Raw genomic sequence first — 20708 nt, forward strand, 5'->3', positions numbered from 1 at the left:
TTGATTCGCTATTTCCAGACTGCAATTCAAAATCACAGACCGGAATTTTCTCACGCAGAGAAGGGAGGGGGCGCCGAATTTGAGAGAGAGGAGGCTAGGGTTTTTGAAAAACCTGTCTCAAATTATGACCTGTTGTGTGTAATTTTCTGTACTGCAATAACTTATTTATAATGCAGGCCACTAACACCTTAGGGCCCATTAGTCATAAAGTTGAGGCCCGACAAGCAAAGCCCGCATGTTCAGAATATTAATATAAAATTCATCGTGACTTCCGATTGATAAACCGATTTTAACAATGTGCACAGAAACCATTTCTGCACATTTTAAAATTCTAGATAAATTTTCCTGAATCCGAAATTCAGTGATTTCCAAAAATGTACATCCCTATGTCATTTTAGGAAATCCTACTCCCTTACTCTTATTTAAGAAAGTCCAACTTCTTTATTCATTAAATTTAACTCTTTAAATTTAACTATCTCAACGGGGATTAAAAACTCCATTACACTTGTGACCCTCAATGGTTCAGGGATACAGCTAGCCGTGGGCTCACACACTCCTTGTGACTCGGAACAACGATTTCCGACTTGCCCAACGAATCAATGGTAAAGCGCCTAGCAACATCGGCCCCATGATTCCCTAGTATCACTGATAGTGCCTACAAGAACCAGTAGATTTTGGTTAGCGTACAGTACGGTCCCCTTCATCCATATATCCCGATCGAATCAACAACCATTGGTATATCGAGAGGTCGCTCAAGATTCGATAACTATGCAATACATCTTGAAGATCAAATTAGTGACATCGCATGTGCTACTAAGAAACCATTTCTTAAATCACATCAAGTACTCTGGCCAGAGATTTGTCACACTAATATCTCCACAGATCGCATAGGATATCCACAATCGCAAGTATGTGGTGAATCCTTGACAAACAATGCATCGACTCCTATATGTGTTGTAACTGTACCCAATCCCGACACCTGATGACCCCATAGAGTCGGTAAACGAGTCAAAGCACAGTACTAGCATATAGAGTCTCCATGATGTTTCAAGTAGTAAGGACTAATGGTGTACAACCAAAACCGCGGACTTTATCCACTCGATAAGTGATAACCACTTGGAAAGTCCGGATAGGGTAGTTCGATTATTCATCCTATGAATATCCATTTGCATGCTCGAACATCTCCATGTTCCCTACCAATGAAACGTGGTACTCCGCATCGCAAATGCTAGTCTCAAACTCGAGCGATCCTTATCCTTATTATCGGACGGCTCAATCGACTAGGAACAGTTTAGAATATACAGTGACTATAAGATGTATTTCATGATAGACATCCCCATGTTCTACCACATCTTACATACACTATAGTATATTCAAGGTCTTTATCAAAACAACAATAGTATATCACAATATAACAATATGAAGAAAGATAAAGTCATTGACATTAATAAAAGTGTAAATTATATTAAACAAAAGATCGTTTGTACAAAGAGTCATCAAAGCCCATAGCCACAAGTTGGCTCACTGGGCACCCACTCTTTCACAAAATATGTTAGAGTATTGTTATGTAAATACTATTGACTTGTTTTACATAAACTGTTGACTAGTTCAAGACATCGCGTCACTATGCAACTAGTAAATCCGATAGTATTTTACTAAGGTAGGTTCAAAGCCACAAGCTACCTATCCTGATGTAACAATAACTCACAAAGACTTTTTAGAGAAAATACAAACGTACGTGAAATTCATTCATGTGGGGGAATGTTGAAAAAATATTGAATGAATTATAGGAGGAATAAATGGCTTGAAAGGCTTGTCCAAAGGCTTGAATGTCTTGTCCAAGTGTGTTGGAAAAATTTGAATTTGGTGAAATAAATTGGAGGAAAAGTTGTCCCACATTGGAACAAATCCAATGTATTGTTCACCTGAAGTTTGGATTATGGGATTGGGCCTTTAGGGCACCAGATGTTTTGTTAAGGGGCAAGACGCTAATCGATGCAACAAACGCGCGCGCGCGACCGGCCGGCGTGGTGAGGCGAGGTTTTAAGATCCGATTATTTTTTTTGGATAAAATTTGCATCTCGTCTGCAAAACAGAAGGTTGGCCAAAAGTTGGCCGCCCGAGCTCATTTGATGATGAGCCCGAGCAGGACAGAAAGTTGGGCGCCCGAGCGGTTAAATTTTCTGTCATGGATTGCATCCTTAGGCCATAAGACATGCTATTTGGAGTCTTAGGTTATATATATCATTGATATAACACAGAGAAATGGATCGAAAACATTTGATATCATATATACAGTAGATTTAAGTTTTCTTCTGTTAATTCTCCCTCACTCTCTCAAAAGAAAGTTTTGCGTATTTTAGTTTGCTGAAGTTCGAGATATTTTCTGTGTTGATATATCTCGTTCGCAAAGTCGTTGTATCTTGGAGACGATTGCCGGTAACGTTAAGCACTATTAAACGAGCAATTTTGTCTTACAGAAAGAGAGATTCTCTCGCCTCGTCTTGTTCGTTATTGTTGTTGTTATTGTTGCTGGTTTTATTCAAAATTCGGAATACACCCTAATAACAGAAATAAAACTCAACGTCTAATTGATCTAGGTAAATTAATTAAGAAGAATATCATGGAATAAATGATACAAATGGTTTATAAAATAACAAATTAAGGTTTGATGTAATTTTTAAAGGGTATTGTCTTTTGACTTTGACAATATATTTTATTGGAAGTGTGGTTATGATCGTTCTCTATATGATATTTATTGTCAAAATGCTTCATCAAATCGATTGGGATTAAGATATACGAAGTCTAAGTCTTGTTTTGATTTTATGCTCTCGTATGTAGAAATTAATGGCTTTCCATGTTGACTTTAAGGGGTGTGTATTCCATCTAGACTTCTAATGATTTTGTAGAGTTTAAAAGTCTAGAGGTGATCAATTTAAACTTTTATAAACTTTACAAAAGTCTAATTGTATTCAACATGAAGTTTCATAGAGTTTTAAAAAGTTATTTGGTATTCAAACTTGACTTTTTAAAACTCTATCAAAGTTTATAGATATCTAAAATGTCAATAAATCTCCATTGACTTCTATTAAATCTTTAAGTACAAAATTTGAAACATTAGGTACAACAATGAAAAGTTAAAAATTCTCCACCACTCATACCAAAGATTTGTAGAGATTTCTAATTATAAAAAACCTATAATATTTCGCCAAACATCACAAGCCTCATCTATATATCATAACTTACGTTTATTTGCTATTATTTTATCTAAACTTACGTTTATATCAAAATTTAAAAATAAAATCATGAAAAAAATAAAATAAACATACGTTTCTAATTTTAAAAAAATTCTCTGTATTATGATTTTTTTATTCTTTTTCTTAATATGTATATTTTTTACACACCATTAAATTATTTTTATTACAATATAGTATTATAACGAGTAAATTAATATTTAATCATTTTATTTTTTAAAAGTTGATTTATGTTAATTACATGGAAAACGGAAAATTTCAGTACTGCATTTATTTTTTATTTTTGATAATTTATTTTAAAATCTATTTTAGTTGGTGAAATGCTAATAATTTGTAATAAACAAAATTTATTACTTCATCAGCGTTTAATTGTGTTGTTACGTTTTAACAATATTAATATATTTGATTTGTTTTTTAAATATTTTTTTTTTGTTTTCAACTAACGAGTCAAGGATTTTCTTGAAGTTTATGATATGTTTGCTTGATGGATTCATACCAAATAATTTTCGTAAACATATCTCAATTATTTTAATTTAAAATAAACATGTTATGATAAGTAGATATATTATTTTCGTTAATACACTATAATTTTAAAATTTTTGTATTTGTTTGAAGATATTTGATTATCGACATTTTCAACATCGTTCAAGTTATAAAATCTATAAAATTTCATTAAAAATGTCTGTAGAAGTCTGCCAAAAAGTCTGCAGAAATCCGTAGAATTATTTTTACAATTATGTGACATTCTATAAAAGTCAATAAAAATCTATCAACTTCACAAAAGTCTGTCATTTTAAAAAGTCTCTAAAAGTCATTAAAAGCCTGAATTTAATACACCCCTCTAAATTGAATGATGTACGCACTTATGATTATAAGTAGGTGATACCCTATGAATTTACCCATCACATATTTAGGCCCAATTGGAGTCCATTGCCAAGAAAATATGGTTTGGGTACAGGCCTAAGTACGTAAGATTGACCCATGCCGGTAGGTGGTAGAGGCAAGACTTGTTTGAGTTGGAGTGAGAGTTGGAGTTGGGGATGAGCCTAAGAGTTGAGGAGCAGAGGAGATGGGAATGTGATGAGATGCTAAAATGTGTGGATGAGCTTAAGAGTTGAGGATGACGATGACGATGATGGATGAAAGTAGTTAGAGTAGAGCATAACTGAGGTGGGTGAGCCCTTAGCCTAAGATTCGTCTCAAGGGCGAGGTCCCTTAGCTTCGGTCTCACCTCATCAAGGTCAAGGTAACACTTAGAACCGCCCCAGACTAAGGGCGAGTAGCGAATAAACAAGCGCGTGACTCTCACTCACGTGGTCCCGACGAAATATTTGTGATCCCTTACCTTCTCCTCTATAAATACTGAGTTTGCTCACTTCTTTTCCAACTTATTCCTTTCATTTTGAGGGGGGCACCCAAGCTTTTCTCTTCACTTATTTATTTTCCGACTTTAACTTGAGCGTCGAAGGAGATACGCCGGGACACCTTCTCTACCTCCTCTAACACTCTTTGTTTGGTTTCACGTTCATTTCGAACTTGATGCTTTGGGCTTAGGTTGGATTCGGACATCGGATTGGACCCTCTAATTTTAGTGAGTACCAGTAGGGAAAATAGTTTTTCGGTTCAATAACATAACTTGTCCAATTTTGAGTTTGATCAATTAAGTTTTCAAAGATTAATTTTAATACATTGAATTTTAATTTTTAACTATTTTGATTTAATTGCTGACTTGACATCAGATAAGTCAACAATATCTTATGTCATGTTAGCTTTATTAATTGTCGATTGTCATATCATCTATGTAGAAATATTACTAAAAGCCAACAAAAATCAAAGCTAGTGAGCCAAAACTAAAATTTGAATACTTGTGTATAAAAACCTAACATTAGAACATTAGTGGACCAAAAAGGTATAATGCTATTGATAAATTAAATAACTTATATTTTGGAGTAACTATCTTGGTCATTTTAATAGATGAACAAAAATATCATTTCTTTCCTTCAATAAAAGTTGTTATAACTTATAAGAATCTATTTTAGTAAATTTTAAAATAACTAAATAATATGTATGTCTTTTATGAGATAGTTTGACGGATATTTATATATGACGAACTACTCATATTTACAACAAAATTAGCATAAAAAATAATTATTATTCTTGGTGACTCAAATAGGAGACATAGTTCACAAAATTGATTCGTAGTTCACAAAATTGATTCGTGAGACCGTCTCACATAACTTTTTGTGCTAAATAATTTGTTAATAAAAAAATTATGTTATATCATGATCAAATAATGATATTAGTAGTGCTTCAGCCGGTGGCCATTCACCTTGAATGTTTTGGATGTGTCCAAACTTTGAATTTCGACTGCACCATGAGGAAAGACAATAGTAATAACAAATAGTCCATTCCAACGTGAACGTAACTTACCTGGAAACAACCAAAGTCGTGAATGATAGAGCAGCACTTTCTGACCGACTTCGAAGTTCCTTCTAGAGATCATCTTGTCGTGAAAGGCCTTTGTCTTGTCCTTGTAGATCTTAGAGCTGGCATAAGCATCATTGCGGATTTCTTCTAATTCTTGCAACTGTAGCTTCCGGTGCTCGCCGCTCTCATCCATTTGCATGTTGAAGTGTTTGATTGCCCAATAGGCTCTATGCTCCAATTCCACCGGCAAATGACATGGTTCCCAAAAATCAGTCGATATGGAGACATTCCAATCGGTGTCAAAATTTGGTTGCGCTTAATCGTGTCACTCCCATAAGGCATCATCCAAATGCAAGCTCCAATCCTTTCTAGTAGGATTCATGGTCTTTTCCAGGATAGATTTGATCTCTCTGTTCAATACCTCAGCTTGCCCATTGGATTGTGGATGATATGCAATGGAGATCCTGTGCGTCACATGGTACTTTTTAAGCAAACTCACCAAAGTTCGGTTGCAGAAATGTGTACCTCTATCACTTATGAGGGCTCTCGGAATGCCAAACCTAGAGAAAAGGTTATGCTTGATAAACTCTGCAACAACTTTCGAATTGTCAGTCCGGGTGGCCTTTGCTTCCACCCACTTCGAGACATAATCCACAGCAAGCAATATATAAATGTATCCATAAGAACTAGGAAAAGGTCCCATGAAGTCGATGCCCCAAACATCAAAGATTTCACAAACTAGAATAGGTTGCTGGGGCATCTCCTTTCGTTGGGAGATATTACCTGTTTTTTGGCATTGAGTACACGACTTACAGAACACGTAAGCGTCTCGAAATAGGGAGGGCCAAAAAATCCGCTTTCCAACACCTTCCTTGCTGTCTTTTTCGCTCCAAAATGGCCACCACATGCATAAGAATGACAAAACGTGAGGATAGGTATTACCTCGCTCGTGGGTACACATCGACGTATCACTTGATCAGCGCAGTGTTTCCAAAAGTATGGATCATCCCACACATAATACTTCGCATCGCTCCTCACCTTGTCCTTTTGTGCCCTTGAAAATTCAGAGGGAAACCCATTAGTAACTAAATAATTCACAATGTTTGCGTACCAGGGTAATTCGGCGCTTGCTGAAAATAATTGCTCATCAGGAAATTCTTCTTGCAAATTCAGCTCCTCATCAACATGAACTAGGCGACTCAAGTGGTCAGCGACTTGATTCTCGGTTCCTCTTTTGTCTTTGATTTCTACATCAAATTCGCTCATAAGTAGTATCCATCGGATCAGCCTTGGCTTTTCCTCCTTCTTCGCCATCAGAAAACGAAGAGCTGCATGATCAGAGTAAACAATAACTTTAGTACCAAGTAAATAAGGGCGAAATTTTTCTAATGCAAAGACCACAGCTAAAGCTCCTTTTCAGTGGTGGAGTAGTTTCGTTAGGCATCGTTCAGGATACGCGAAGCGTAGTAGATATCATGCGATGCTTTCCCAACTTTTTGTCCTAAAACAGCGCCAACTGCATAGTCACTGGCATCACACATGATCTCGAATGGCTTGCTCCAATCCGGTGGCTGGATTATTGGTGCAGATGTCAAGGAATATTTGAGTTGATCAAAAGATGTTTTGCATGGTGCATCAAACTCAAACGGAACGTCTTTTTGCAATAGCTTGCACATGGGGGATGCTATCTTGGCGAAGTCCTGAATGTATCTCCTGTAGAAACCTGCATGGCCAATAAAAGAACGCACTTCCCGCACACATGTGGGATAAGGGAGAGACTGAATGATATCGATTTTAGCCTTATCTACCTCTATTCCTTTAGATGAAATGACATGACCCAATACAACACCTTGCCTAACCATAAAATGACATTTTTCAGAATTTAAAACCAAGTTGGTTTCGACACACCTTTTAAGGACAAGTGCAAGGTTAGACAGATAAGTTTCGAATGAATCACCATAGACAGTAAAATCATCCATGAAAACTTCTAAGATATGCTCGATGAAGTCCGAAAAAATACTAACCATACACCGTTGGAAAGTGGCCGGTGCATTGCAAAGTCCAAAGGGCATCCGTCGATACACAAGGGTGCCAAACGGGCATGTGAATGTCGTCTTTTCTTGATCCTATAGCGCAAAAACAATATGAAAATAACCAGAATACCCATCAAGAAAACAATAATAAGGATGACATGCTTATTGTTCAATCATTTGATCAATAAATGGCAAAGGAAAGTGATCCTTTCGGGTTCCCAGTTATCCCGGTTTTCTTGGGAACCAATTCATCATCCTTGTTTTTCACCACAGTTATCCCGGTTTTCTTGGGTACCACATGTACTGGGCTGACCCACTGACTGTCAAAAATTGGGTAGATGACTCCAACTTCAAGTAGTTTCAAAATTTCAGCCTTGACCACCTCCATCATCGGTGGATTCAACTTCCTCTGCGGTTGACGTGAGGGGTTTGCTCCATCCTCCATCAAAATTCGATGCATGCATGTGGCGGGCTAATTCCCTTGATGTCTGCTATAGTCCACCCAATAGCAATCTTGTGCTCCTGTAGTACCTTGACTAGTTGTTCCTCTTGGTCGGCTTCCAAACTATTGGAGATTATGACTGGTAATGTTTCTCCTTTACCAAGGAAAACATACTTCAGATGGGTTGAAAGTGTCTTTAGTTCGACCACTGGTGCCTGCAAAACAGATGGAAGATGCCTAGTGTTAGAGATTGGTAAAGATATGTAAGAGACATTACCTGACAGAGGTAGCTCAAGCAAACTATTCAGAATTTCCTCAATCTCCTTCACTTCCTCGCTGAATCCAATTCCATCATTCTGCTGAATGGGTGCAATAATAGCCACCTCTAGATCATCTTTTCCTGCATGCTCACAATAATCTTGTGTCAAGTAATCCACAATATCAACAGAAAATACAAAATCATCACTATCAAAAAATTTCATGGCATCATAAATATTAAATTTCACAACTTCTCCATCGAATTCCATAGTCAGTGTGCCACTGTGAACATCAATTTTGGTCATGAAAGTTTTCAAAAATGGTCTGCCTAACAAAATAGGACTATTATGATCTCCGTTTTCCATGTCTAGCACATAAAACTCTGCAGGAAACACCAAGTCATTCACTTGCACTAACACATCTTCTACTACTCCCCTAGGGTATGCATTAGACCTATCTGCTAACTGAATAACAATTCCAGTTTTGTTCAATGGACCAAGTTTCAAGGATGCATAGATAGAATATGGCATAACATTGATTGATGCTCCTAGATCCAACATGGCATTTTCAAGTCTAACATTTCCTATAGTGCATGGGATAGAAAACATACCTGGATCCTTGCATTTTGCGGGCAATTTTCGTTGGATCACAGCAGATACATTCTCACCAAGTTCCACTTTTTGACAACCCTTCAGTGTCTGTGTGGGGACCCGGGTTGCTAATCTTATCTTAGGGCAATTTATTGTAATTAACAATTAAACAAGTACTTACAAGAATTAAAGAAACAAGAGCTAAAATTTTTTTTTTTTTTTTTAAAAGGCAGGGTCTCGCTCGATCGGGGAATATGCTGTCAAAAATCTGCTGCCAAAGTATCAAACCACCGACACTCCCATTCGAGGCGGCATCAAGTATTTTAGTCCTCTGACTTTGGTACAACTATAGTGAGTCTTCTGGCTCTGATAGTCTGCTTCCTCTTTGCTGTGCACAATTCCTTCAAAAACTTTGCGTATCGAGGTACCTGCTTAATGGCATCTAACAACGGAATATTCACCTCACATCTATGAAAAGTCTCATAAAGATCCTTTATCCCTTCATCCTTTTTAGACTCTTTTAATGCTAAGGGAAAAGGGGCGACATGCTTATATTCAAAAAGTGGAGGAAACTTACCTCTTGGCGCTTCTTCCTTGGTTGCTTCGCCATCAATCACCTTTGGTTCTTCTTGTGGCTACTCCTTGGTTGAAGCCTCCACTTCTTTTTCCTTGATCTTCAACTTCTTCCCATTCCGTAGAGTGATTGCACTTGCGTTTTCTCTTGGGTTCGGAATTGTCTGAGATGGTAAAGCATTGGAGTACTGTGCTTCCATCTTATTGATGGTGGTGGCGAGCTGTCCCATCTGGGTATTCAAGTTTTGAATACTTGTTCTGGTTTCCTGTTGGAAAGCTACAGTGTTAGTAGCAAGATCTTTAACGATATTTTCAAGAAACTCACCTTGATTTGTAATTTGAGGACGCTGCTGCTGTTGAGGATACGACGGCCTATAAGTTTGATTGTGCGGTGGTGCTTGAGGCCCCGATTGATTTGCTTGAGGGTTCCCATACCTCAGATTTGGATGATCCTTCCAACCAAGATTGTATGTGTTGGAATAGGGATCATATTTCCGCTGTGGTGGTCCAGGAAATCCTCCAGTAGCATTGACTTGTTCAACCGAATCTTCTTGAAGTGTGGGACACATATCAGTAGCGTGTCCCACTGCAGCACAAATTCCACATGCCTTTGCAGTCTGTCCATTTCCTACAGCCATCTGACGCACAAGAGACGTCAATTCAATTAATTGCTGTTCAAGGGAAGAGACATTGTAGTGACCCATATCCGTGATTAACGATTAATGAGTAATTAATCATGTAATCATGTTTGAGTTAAGTAAAACATGATTAAGGAAATTCTATGAGGATTAACGGAGCCCAAAAATGGATCCAGGACACTCGAAATTAGGTTAGAGGGTTCCAAGACTCGAGTGGGATCGGAAGCAACGATCTAGGATCGGAGCGTCCGATCGACGATCGGAACGTCCGATCAAGAACGGAGCTTCCGATGGCTGTTGGTGACAGGTGTGTGGTTGCATGTGGACCAAATTGACACGTGGCAAACGGAGCATCCGATCGGGGAACGGAGCTTCCGATCTGCCGGAACGGAACGTCCGATCGAGGAACGGAGCTTCCGATCGACGTCTATAAATATAGGGTCCGAGCTCCTCATTTCTTACCAATTCCGAATTCCTCTCTTTCGCCCTAGTAGCTCTATTTTGGGATTTGGGTACTCTTATTTTAGAGTTGGAGTAGGAAATATATTTTAGTATAGTCAGACAGTGTCTGACATAGTAGCGGGGCAGTGCTCGTGTAGCGGAGCAGTGCTCGAAGCTGTGGAGCTGCAGCAGGGGTGTGCCCCTAGTTGCGGGATAGTCGTCATCAGTGGGCTGACGATGGACGCAGGTATAGCTATGGTCTCCTTAAATTATTTAGAAGTATGCAATAGCTTAGTTAAGGCTTTTAGAGCTTATTGAATGATGCATGGATATTTGCATTGTAGAGTTGATGATAGGCTTGGAATCTAGAGTGAGACTGCTAGGATTTGTCTGTAGTAAGGTACGTAAGTACTGACTGAGATGGCTAGCATGATATATATTATATGTGTTGCATGAGTATGTGCTATATGTTTTACCATGTTTTACGGCTTTAGCACATGCATATGTTTTTACGGAGACTGCATCGGGATGATGTGAGTCATGACAGTTTCCATCAGTCGAGGCGATTATTCCTGAGGATTCGTGTCTTGGGAATATACGAGTACCACGCGGAGTCGCTCTCTAGCCCGGTACTGTGTATTCCAGGCGTCCAGAGAAAGTGATTTAACCCTGATTTTTGAAGTCACTTATGTGTTGCATATAAAATATATATCATTGCTTTCGTATTGAGCTTAGAGCTCACGTCCAGTGTTTCTGTATGTCTGGACACCCCATTCGACGGGGCAGTTGTAGGTGCATGGTTGGGCACCAGGAGCTTGGAGTAGCCAGTGACCAGTGAAGACAGCAGGATTTAGCTGAAGGTTTTGCCTTTAGCGTTATTTATTTCGATTGGGTTGTATAATCGAATTTATTTATCCGGTTGTATTCTGCCGGTCTGTTTTAACTTAAGTCTTCCGCAGCGATTTATTTAATGCATGTTTAATTATGCTCCTAAACTCTGATTAGGTAATGGATCCGGGCTGGGTCACTACATTCATTGGTATCAGAGCATATACATGCAAGAGACTTGGGATATAGTACTGAGACTTTGGATTATCCTTGTAGGATTGGTGAGACCTAAGGATTATTTGGCTCTTCATTGCCAAGGTTTGCGGCATAAGTCTTCGTTATAAGGAAGGCAACAATGATGAGAACACCGATAGTAGCATGAATATGCTGACTACAGTTCATCATTTGATGCATTGGGATGCTGATCGAAGAACATATGGATTCCAGCAGGAAAATATTGGGAGAGAAGAAAGAGAATATCACGTCAGATATCTCTGAGGACTTTTTGGAATGAATGGTGTGTAATAACCCATTTGGTTCCAGTCCGAAGAGATTCTACACTCGTAGTTGGAGAGATTGTCATTTAAACTCATGCAGAACATGGTTTTGCCGGTGTGCGTGTATCTATGCTTTTGGTACGATTACGGGAAACTTCATGTTCAAAAGCATGATTTAGTTACAAGAAGAAAGCTGACGGTAGATCGTGAGCATAAGAGGTCGATTGACATGCACTGACGCAGAGCATAGCTGGTTAGCTAACACGTGCCATTTCTCCGGAGTTCTTTGCGGGAGGACATGTAGAAAGACTTGGACGGGAGTATGCTAGTATCGATGCGTGTGTCGATTAGAAGCTTCATGCTCAAGGAACGAAGACTAGTACAATGATTTAAATACTGTATTGTTGTAGTTGTAAACAGTGTTTCAGTTGTAATAAATCATCAGACTCGGTTGTATCATTCAAGTTATTGATTGTACATTTTGTATATTCGGAATACTGTAATTGTATTACATAGGGATTGTAATCAAAAAATTGTACATAACTTGAAGCAATGATACATGTTTTATTAATCTAGCAATTCGTGGATGATTGCGTGTTTTTGCTAAGTTTAGCATTGATCCTAGTTGATTAGTGTTCAACTGTGGTGACTCATGGGATTTGAGTAGGGCCAACGGTGATTGTTGACTTGCGGTTAGTCTAGGTGTTTTCCTAGGATTGACCTAGTTAGTCAGTGGACTAAGATAGTGCCAGCGATGGGTGGACTCATCTAGAGGCATTAGGCATATTGTTCGGTTTAGAACATTTGGGCTTTGTTCTAGATTGTTTCTTGGAACAGTAGGCTGTCTGACCTTCGTTAGATTGAGACTTGTGATGATGGGTTTTCATCAGGATGCCAGGTCCAGTATATACCAAGAGTTGTGGACTATGATCATGACTAGACGTGATGGGGCGCGACCCTATGCCAGTGTTACTCTGGGAGTCTTTACACTTCAGAGGATTACCTGGGAGCCTTTTGTGCTTCAGGAGATGGCGGTGGGAAGGCTACTCAGTCTAGAGATTTGGCAGTAGTCACAACAGGGTATGACCTTGGATTAGATATCACAGGTTTGATATTGATGGTTCGATATCGTCTGATGTGTCAGAGATATCAGTGATAGTGTTCTGCTGTGGGAACCAGTCTTGGAGGGATTTCCTTGACAAATGTGTGCTCTGAGCAGATAGATTTAATTTTTGACCGATGATTACTACTAGACGTGTGGATCTAGTAGGTGGATGGAATTCTACCAACAATGACTTGTGGTTGTCATCAGAGTTGTGGATAAAGTTTCCTTGAGATAGGAATTATCCGAGATCCAGGATGGGATGCAGTTTCGAGACTTCTACTCGAATACAAGAATTACTTCATGATGATTGATTTCATCAAGTGTCGGATCATATGATAAGTATTGTACAAGGATTATTGAGTTCTGAGGGAAGCATGGCCTATACCCGTGAAGCCTTGGTGGTTGTCCAGGTGGGTTATCGAGGTAAGCTACCCTAAGTCTTGAATTGTCGTACAGTCCTAGCAATGGATCTGATCCGGAGCATGTTCGAAGATTGTGAAGATATTTGGTATTCGTTAGTTATGCTTCTTGGACTTGACGAATCGTGATGTTCATCTTGAAAGAACGAGGCAAGAATAATGAGTCCAATGATTGCGCCAAGAACTGTCTGATATTTCGGAGGTTGAGCGTAGGATTTTCCCTGAGATGGAAATGGTCTAAGTTGATAAGATCGCGAGAAGATCTTGAACTTGGTTTGTCTTGATGATCATCTCGAGTGAACAAGACAAACGAGTAGTAGTGCTGAGACGGCACAGGATTTGTGCCAATGACTACTAGTGGTTAATGATTAACTTTTTCAGAGTTAGATTGATTAAGTCAGTGTACGAGATAGCTGTCAGTAATAAGACACGAGATTGTGTCATTAGATTACTAATAGCTATGTTTTGGTTACCAAGCGCGGGTTTGTTGTAACCAGAGAGTTTTTGTGTAATCCAATGTTTGGAATAGTAGACTTGGATCAGTCGAGTCAAGAGTAATTGATCGAGCCACTTAGGTGTTGACGATCAGTGGTTATCTAATTTGATAAGTGTGAGTATCAATCAGCAAATCAACGAGGTCTATGAGTAAGTCCAATCAGCGATGAATTGGATGTAGCAATCGAGAAATGCTTAAGAGATGAGTACTTGGTACAGTCTCGGAGCAGGTGGTGCTTTGAAATCTCTAGGTGGCCGGAGATGAATTCACCAAAGAGTTTCAATTGACTTGAAGGGTCAAGTTAAGGGTTAACTTGACAGGAGACACAAGTGAAGGAATTGGTAACTTCCAGGATAGTGCTTTTATGATGATGTCTTAAGTGTACCATTGGATTTTGGGATCCAACGAGGATTGGATACTCATATGGACATCAGTTGTATGATCGCGAGGTGTAACATTAGCTGGGACTTAGTTCTCGAGATCCAGCAGGGGGTGTCACTAATTTTTAGCATATGGTGCGTAAGATTATTGAGACAATCGAAGCAGTCGTTGATCGACTTAGTGGTCAACAAGATTGTTGTGGGAATTGAAGACTTCGCAAGACAGCGATGCATCGACTTTGTTCTTTCAAGTTAGTAAGTCACATCCGTGCAGACTGTTTGTCGAAGATATTACATTGCAGCAGTAGACAATAGTCGGAGGTGTTATATGTGACACACTACTCTAAGCACAAGTGTTTCCCAGGATCGGCTAGGGAATCGATGAATTAGTCTTTTCATTTGCTGAGACTGATGAGTTCAGCAAGAGAAGCTATTTGACTATTGAGAATCCGTTGGGATTTAGTCCCAGGATCAGAGTGATTAACCTTGGGAGGTTGGTATGCGATGATGGTATCATCAAAGACTCCGAGTTGAGTTATACCAGGCACTTACAACTGTCGAGTTTCGAGACGGTATAGGAAGCGTTTTCATATGTCTGTGTACTGTGGAATGTCCCAGTCGAGCATATTGGTGGGAGCTTGCCTTAGTCTTGATTTGTATACAGTGATTGCGAGTATGTATAACTATCGGGGGATGTCCATCGATGGAATTCATGGGTGAATAACCTATGATTGAGATGATGTTAATCATCAGAGGCTAGAAATGACGTAGCGTCATTATTGGTGAGTGATGATGTTTTCATCATAGCAGGGTGCTGAGGTATACTAAGAAACATGAACGGTGATTGGTATTAGACTGGATAGTTCCCAGTGTTGCACTTGGGAAGCTGTTTTGCTTCGGTGAGGCATGGGGAGGATAATCAGTCTATGAAATCATGTTAAGCAGTTATATTGCAATATAACCCTGTGTCATTTAGATTCTCTTGAAGAGGATTAGAGCTTTGTTGTGCCAGCACAGTGTTGAGATTAGTGTTTCCTCACTAAAGGTGTTGGGCACTGAGGACTTTTGGTGACCAGTGGATTGTTGTATGCTTCGTGATCAGTAAGATCGTGAATGTGACGAAGGACGTATCAGTGCTGTGGCACATTAGTGTCAAGCGAGGTTAATTATCATCAAGTAATGCAGTGGTTTCCATCTCGGAGAATGCTATTGTGATTTAGCATTTATGCAGTTTGCATATAATTCGACAAGAGTCTGAGTATGTCGGAAGCTATTTTGACCAGGCACTCAAGCAAGGGTCTTTTACATGTTCTCGAGGTTTTACCTTAGATTTCGAGGACGAAATCTTTTAAGGGGGGGAGAATGTAGTGACCCGTATCCGTGATTAACGATTAATGAGTAATTAATCATGTAATCATGTTTGGGTTAAGTAAAACATGATTAAAGAAATTCTAGGAGGATTAACGGAGCCCAAAATTGGATCCAGGACACTCGAAATTGGTTTAGAGGGTTCCAAGACTCGAGTGGGATCGAAAGCAACGATCTAGGATCAGAGCGTCCGATCGACGATCGGAATGTCCGATCAAGAACGGAGCTTCCGATTGTTGTCGGTGACAGGTGTGTGGTTGCATGTGGACCGAATTGACACGTGGAAAATGGAGCGTCCGATCAGGGAACGGAGCTTCCGATCTGCCGGAACGGAACGTTCGATCGAGGAACGGAGCTTCCGATCGACGTCTATAAATATAGGGTCCGAGCTCCTCGTTTCTTGCCAATTCCGAATTCCTCTCCTTCGCCCTAGTAGCTCTATTTTGGGATTTGGGTACTCTTATTTTAGAGTTGAAGTAGGAAATATATTTTAGTATAGTCAGACAGTGTCTGACATCGTAGCGGGGCAGTGCTCGTGTAGCGGAGCAGTGCTCGAAGCTGTGGAGCTGCAGCAGGGGTGTGCCCCTAGTTGCGGGATAGTCGCCATCAGTGGGCTGACGACGGACGCAGGTATAGCTATGGTCTCCTTAAATTATTTAAGAGTATGCAATAGCTTAGTTAAGGCTTTTAGAGCTTATTGAATGATGCATGGATATTTGCATTGTAGAGTTGATGATAGGCTTGGAACCTAGAGTGGGACTGCTAGGATTTGCCTGTAGTAAGGTACGTAAGTACTGACTGAGATGGCCAGCATGATATATATTATATGTGTTGCATGAGTATGTGCTATATGTTTTACCATGTTTTACGGCTTTAGCACATGCATATGTTTTTGCGGAAACTGCATCGGGATGATGTGAGTCATGATAGTTTCCATCAGTCGAGGCGATTCTTCCTGAGGATTCGTGTCTTGGGAATATACGAGTACCACGCGGAGTCGCTCTCTAGCCCGGTACTGTGTATTCCAGGCGCCCAGAGAAAGTGATTTAACCCTGATTTTTGAAGTCACTTATGTGTTGCATATAAAATATATATCATTGCTTTCGTATTGAGCTTAGAGCTCACGTCCAGTGGTTCTGTATGTCTGGACACCCCATTCGATGGGGCAGTTGTAGGTGCATGGTTGGGCACCAGGAGCTTGGAGTAGCTAGTGACCAGTGAAGACATCAGGATTTAGCTGAAGGTTTTGCCTTTAGGGTTATTTATTTCGATTGGGTTGTATAATCGAATTTATTTATCCGGTTGTATTCTGTCGGTCTGTTTTAACTTAAGTCTTCCGCAGCGATTTATTTAATGCATGTTTAATTATGCTCCTAAACTCTGATTAGATAGTGGATCCGGGCTGGGTCGCTACATTCATTTACCTCGTTGTTCTTCCTTGGTGGATGCTCATTCCTGATGGTGCCAAATTGTTGAGAGTTGGCAGCCATACTCTCTATCAAAGTCCTCTCTTGTACCGGCGTTTTGTCCACAAAAACGCCTCCACTGGCTGCGTCTAGCATACTCCTGTCATGAGGTAACAAACCTTCATAGCAAAATTGTATCAATTGATTTTCACTTATCTGGTGTTGCGGACAGCTAGCACAAAGCTTCTTGAACCGCTCCCAGTATTCATGCAGTGATTCCCCAGAGTATTGCTTGATACCATAGATTTCCTTCCGGATGTTCGCAGCTCTAGAGGCTGGAAAGTATTTCTCCAGAAAGGTTCTTTTCATCTCCGTCCAAGTTTTGATGGAGCCAGAGGGCAAGTAATATAGCCAATCCTTAGCAGCACTCTTCAAAGAGAAAGGAAAAGCTCTCAGCTGAATCTGTTCCTCTGTCACTCCATGGGGTTTCATACTCGTGCAGACCACGTGAAATTCCATCAAGTGTTTATTTGGATCCTCACCTGCAAGACCATGAAAGGAAGGTAGTAAGTGAATTAATCCAGACTTAAGCTCAAAAGTAGCATTATTTTCTAATGTAGGAAAAGTAATGCATAAAGGTTGTTGATTGGGATCAGGAGTGCCCAATTGTCTTAGACTCAGGTTAGCATTGGCAGCCATCTCTTCTTCTGGAAAAGCAGCTCGAGCAGCGGCTTCTTGTTGTTGCCTTTGGAGTTCTCTCCTTCGCCTATGCAAATTTCTTTCCATCTCCGGATCGTAGAGAAAGTTTTCTTTAGCAAAATCACCTGAAAGCATAAATTAGAGAGAACTAGAAACAAAGAAAAGAGAAGAGAGTGAGATTAATGAAAATAAAACTAAAAAAAAATGAACACAAAAAATTAACATCGTACCCCGGCAACGGCGCCAAAATTTGGTTGCGCTTAATCGTGTCACGCCCAAATTACCCAACTCAATCAGATAATCACTAAAAATGTAGTAGTGTGAGTAGGGATCGTTCCCACGAGGAAAGGAAAATTTAATGTGTCCTAAGTAAACAAAAGGGGATTTTGAGATTTGAGATTAACTACTAAAAATTTAAACAATTAAATATTCAAATTATCATTATCATGCAAGATTGAAAATTAAACTGGAGAAATCAATAAGAGACAAGACTTGGTATCAGTCGACTACACCCTTGATATTCATTCATTCAATCATCGATTTCCTAAAAATAATTAATCCTATTAAATATTCGTCATTGAAAATCAAATTCCTGTTTCACCTTAATTTTAGTTAATTAGAAAACAGCATTCTAAATTACCCTTACCAGTAAATTAACCCTTATAACAGAAATCTAGATTTAAATCCACGGTAGTATTCAAATTAGTAAAACTGACGAACCTAGACAACACAAACACCAGCGGTTGTATTTAGCCTAGTCAATAATTGATCCTACAATTTAATAAATTCAATAGCAGAAAATATCAAACGTAGTTGCTTCGCAAATTAGTTCATTCAAACAATTACGGATTTGAATTCTAATTTAGCTATAGCTTGCAAAACAAAATCCTAAGATGGCCAATCCTAAAATCTCGCAAACAAACATGAAATAAACCAAATCAGTTATTGATACTTAACAAGAATTAAACACTACGAATCGAATCGAATCTCATGACTAAAATATATCAAGGTTTCGTCTCCCTCAACCAAGTATAAAAGGTTTAGCTACAACGATTCATCACCAAATCAATAAAAATTCAAAGAAAAGAAGAAAACTAGAGAGAAAATTGAAGAACAAAACCTAGCCTCCAAGAGAGATCCTCCAAAAATATCTGATAATAATCCTCAAAAACGGAATTAAGAGTCTAATAAAACCTAGAGTCCAAAATAACAAAATTTCCAAAATTATAAAATTATTCCCAAACAGGCTAGCGCGCTCGATCGCATTGAGTACGTCCGATCGAGCGCGCAATAATATGCAATTCACTGCCTTGAAATTCCTCGGCCCGCGCTCGATCGCCTCGAGTTCGTCCGCTCGAGCGCATGGAAAATGGCATACATTCTGCCTTCATTTTCTTCAACTTGAAATCTCCTACACATTAAACCCGGGAGTATGTTATGAATGTAAATGCATACAAAAGACAAAACTAAGATAAAACATGAACAAACCAATAAAATGCATGCAAACTAATAACAAAATAACAACAAAATATGCAAACAAAACACGACTATCAAAATAAAAGTATTAAATGTAGTATACTATTTCAATTAATGGGGCTTACGGTAAATGAGATCCTACCAGTACACACATTGTCTTAATGTAGATTCAAGGGTAGAAATCTATCAATTCATGAGGATCCTACTATTTTTTCAGTGAACCGTGTACCCCAAAAACATTGATAAATCCTCACCCTTGAATACATCATTGGAGTAGTTCCCGTAAAGGTAGTTAGGTTGAAATGATACATATTTTAGCCGTTTAAATGAAGAAAATGAAGATCAATTATAAAAGGCTCACTCCTAAACCTGAAGGTCCTCTCAAACATGTTTCAACCAAAGTATCCTATCAAGAAAATTTTTAAAGGCTACAAGAGGAACAAAAAAAAATAAGAAAAAACTCAACACACTTTTAAAGTCATATATGATGAAGAGGATCAAGTCTTGCTATCTGTTACTCACCACACACTATGTATTATTTGGAATTTTTCAGTATTTTTATTGTGTTTAGTTTGGGTTCTAGGAGTTTCATGCGGTAATAATAAGTCTTACTGAAGTAGGTACTGAATTTGAGAAGAACACCTTCAAATGCACACTATAATGAGAAATCTTGTCGCATATTTATAGGCAAGGACCGGTAGATCCGATCCTTGTTTGGAACGTACGATATCTTGCATGTGTCAACGTGTCAACAACATCTTGGTACCTCAGTGGACATCTACATTCGGATGGTTCGATTAGAAGTTTATACTGTTCAATTAAATAGACGTCGTTATACTTTTGACATCTCATTGAACAGACTAGACATGCAACCAGCGGAAGGTTCGTTCTGTATTTCAATGATCCAATCTCACATTCAGTCCTTCCAAACTTACTTTAGTGGATCCGAACATCGAGGATGGCCCGAACTCTTATTGTTTAATTCGTAATTGTTCAATTAAGTTTATTTTCTTACTTAATTACCTCTTAATCATGTTTTGGTAGTTCAACTGCAAAATATTAATCATACTTGGTTCTGTTATGCCTTAAATGCATACAAATATCGTGTTGTGAGATTAATGTTTTTAATGCAATAACAAGTCTCAAAAATTATGTTTTAATGATTACAAAACTGTGTTAATTGTTACAAATGATTTAAAGTAAGAAATTTGCAAATATTAATTTTTCATGTTAGAAAATTGTTGGAAAATTTAGTTTTGGTGTTTACAAGTTACAAAGCTTAAAAGCAGGTCTAAAGTACTTAAACAACTAAGCAGCGCCAAACTGATATTTGGAGCTAAACTGTTTCACGATCAACTACCGCGCTCAACTGGCCACG

This window comes from Henckelia pumila, chromosome 4, assembly GCF_033568475.1.
Source record: "Henckelia pumila isolate YLH828 chromosome 4, ASM3356847v2, whole genome shotgun sequence".
Classification (NCBI taxonomy): Eukaryota; Viridiplantae; Streptophyta; class Magnoliopsida; order Lamiales; family Gesneriaceae; genus Henckelia; species Henckelia pumila.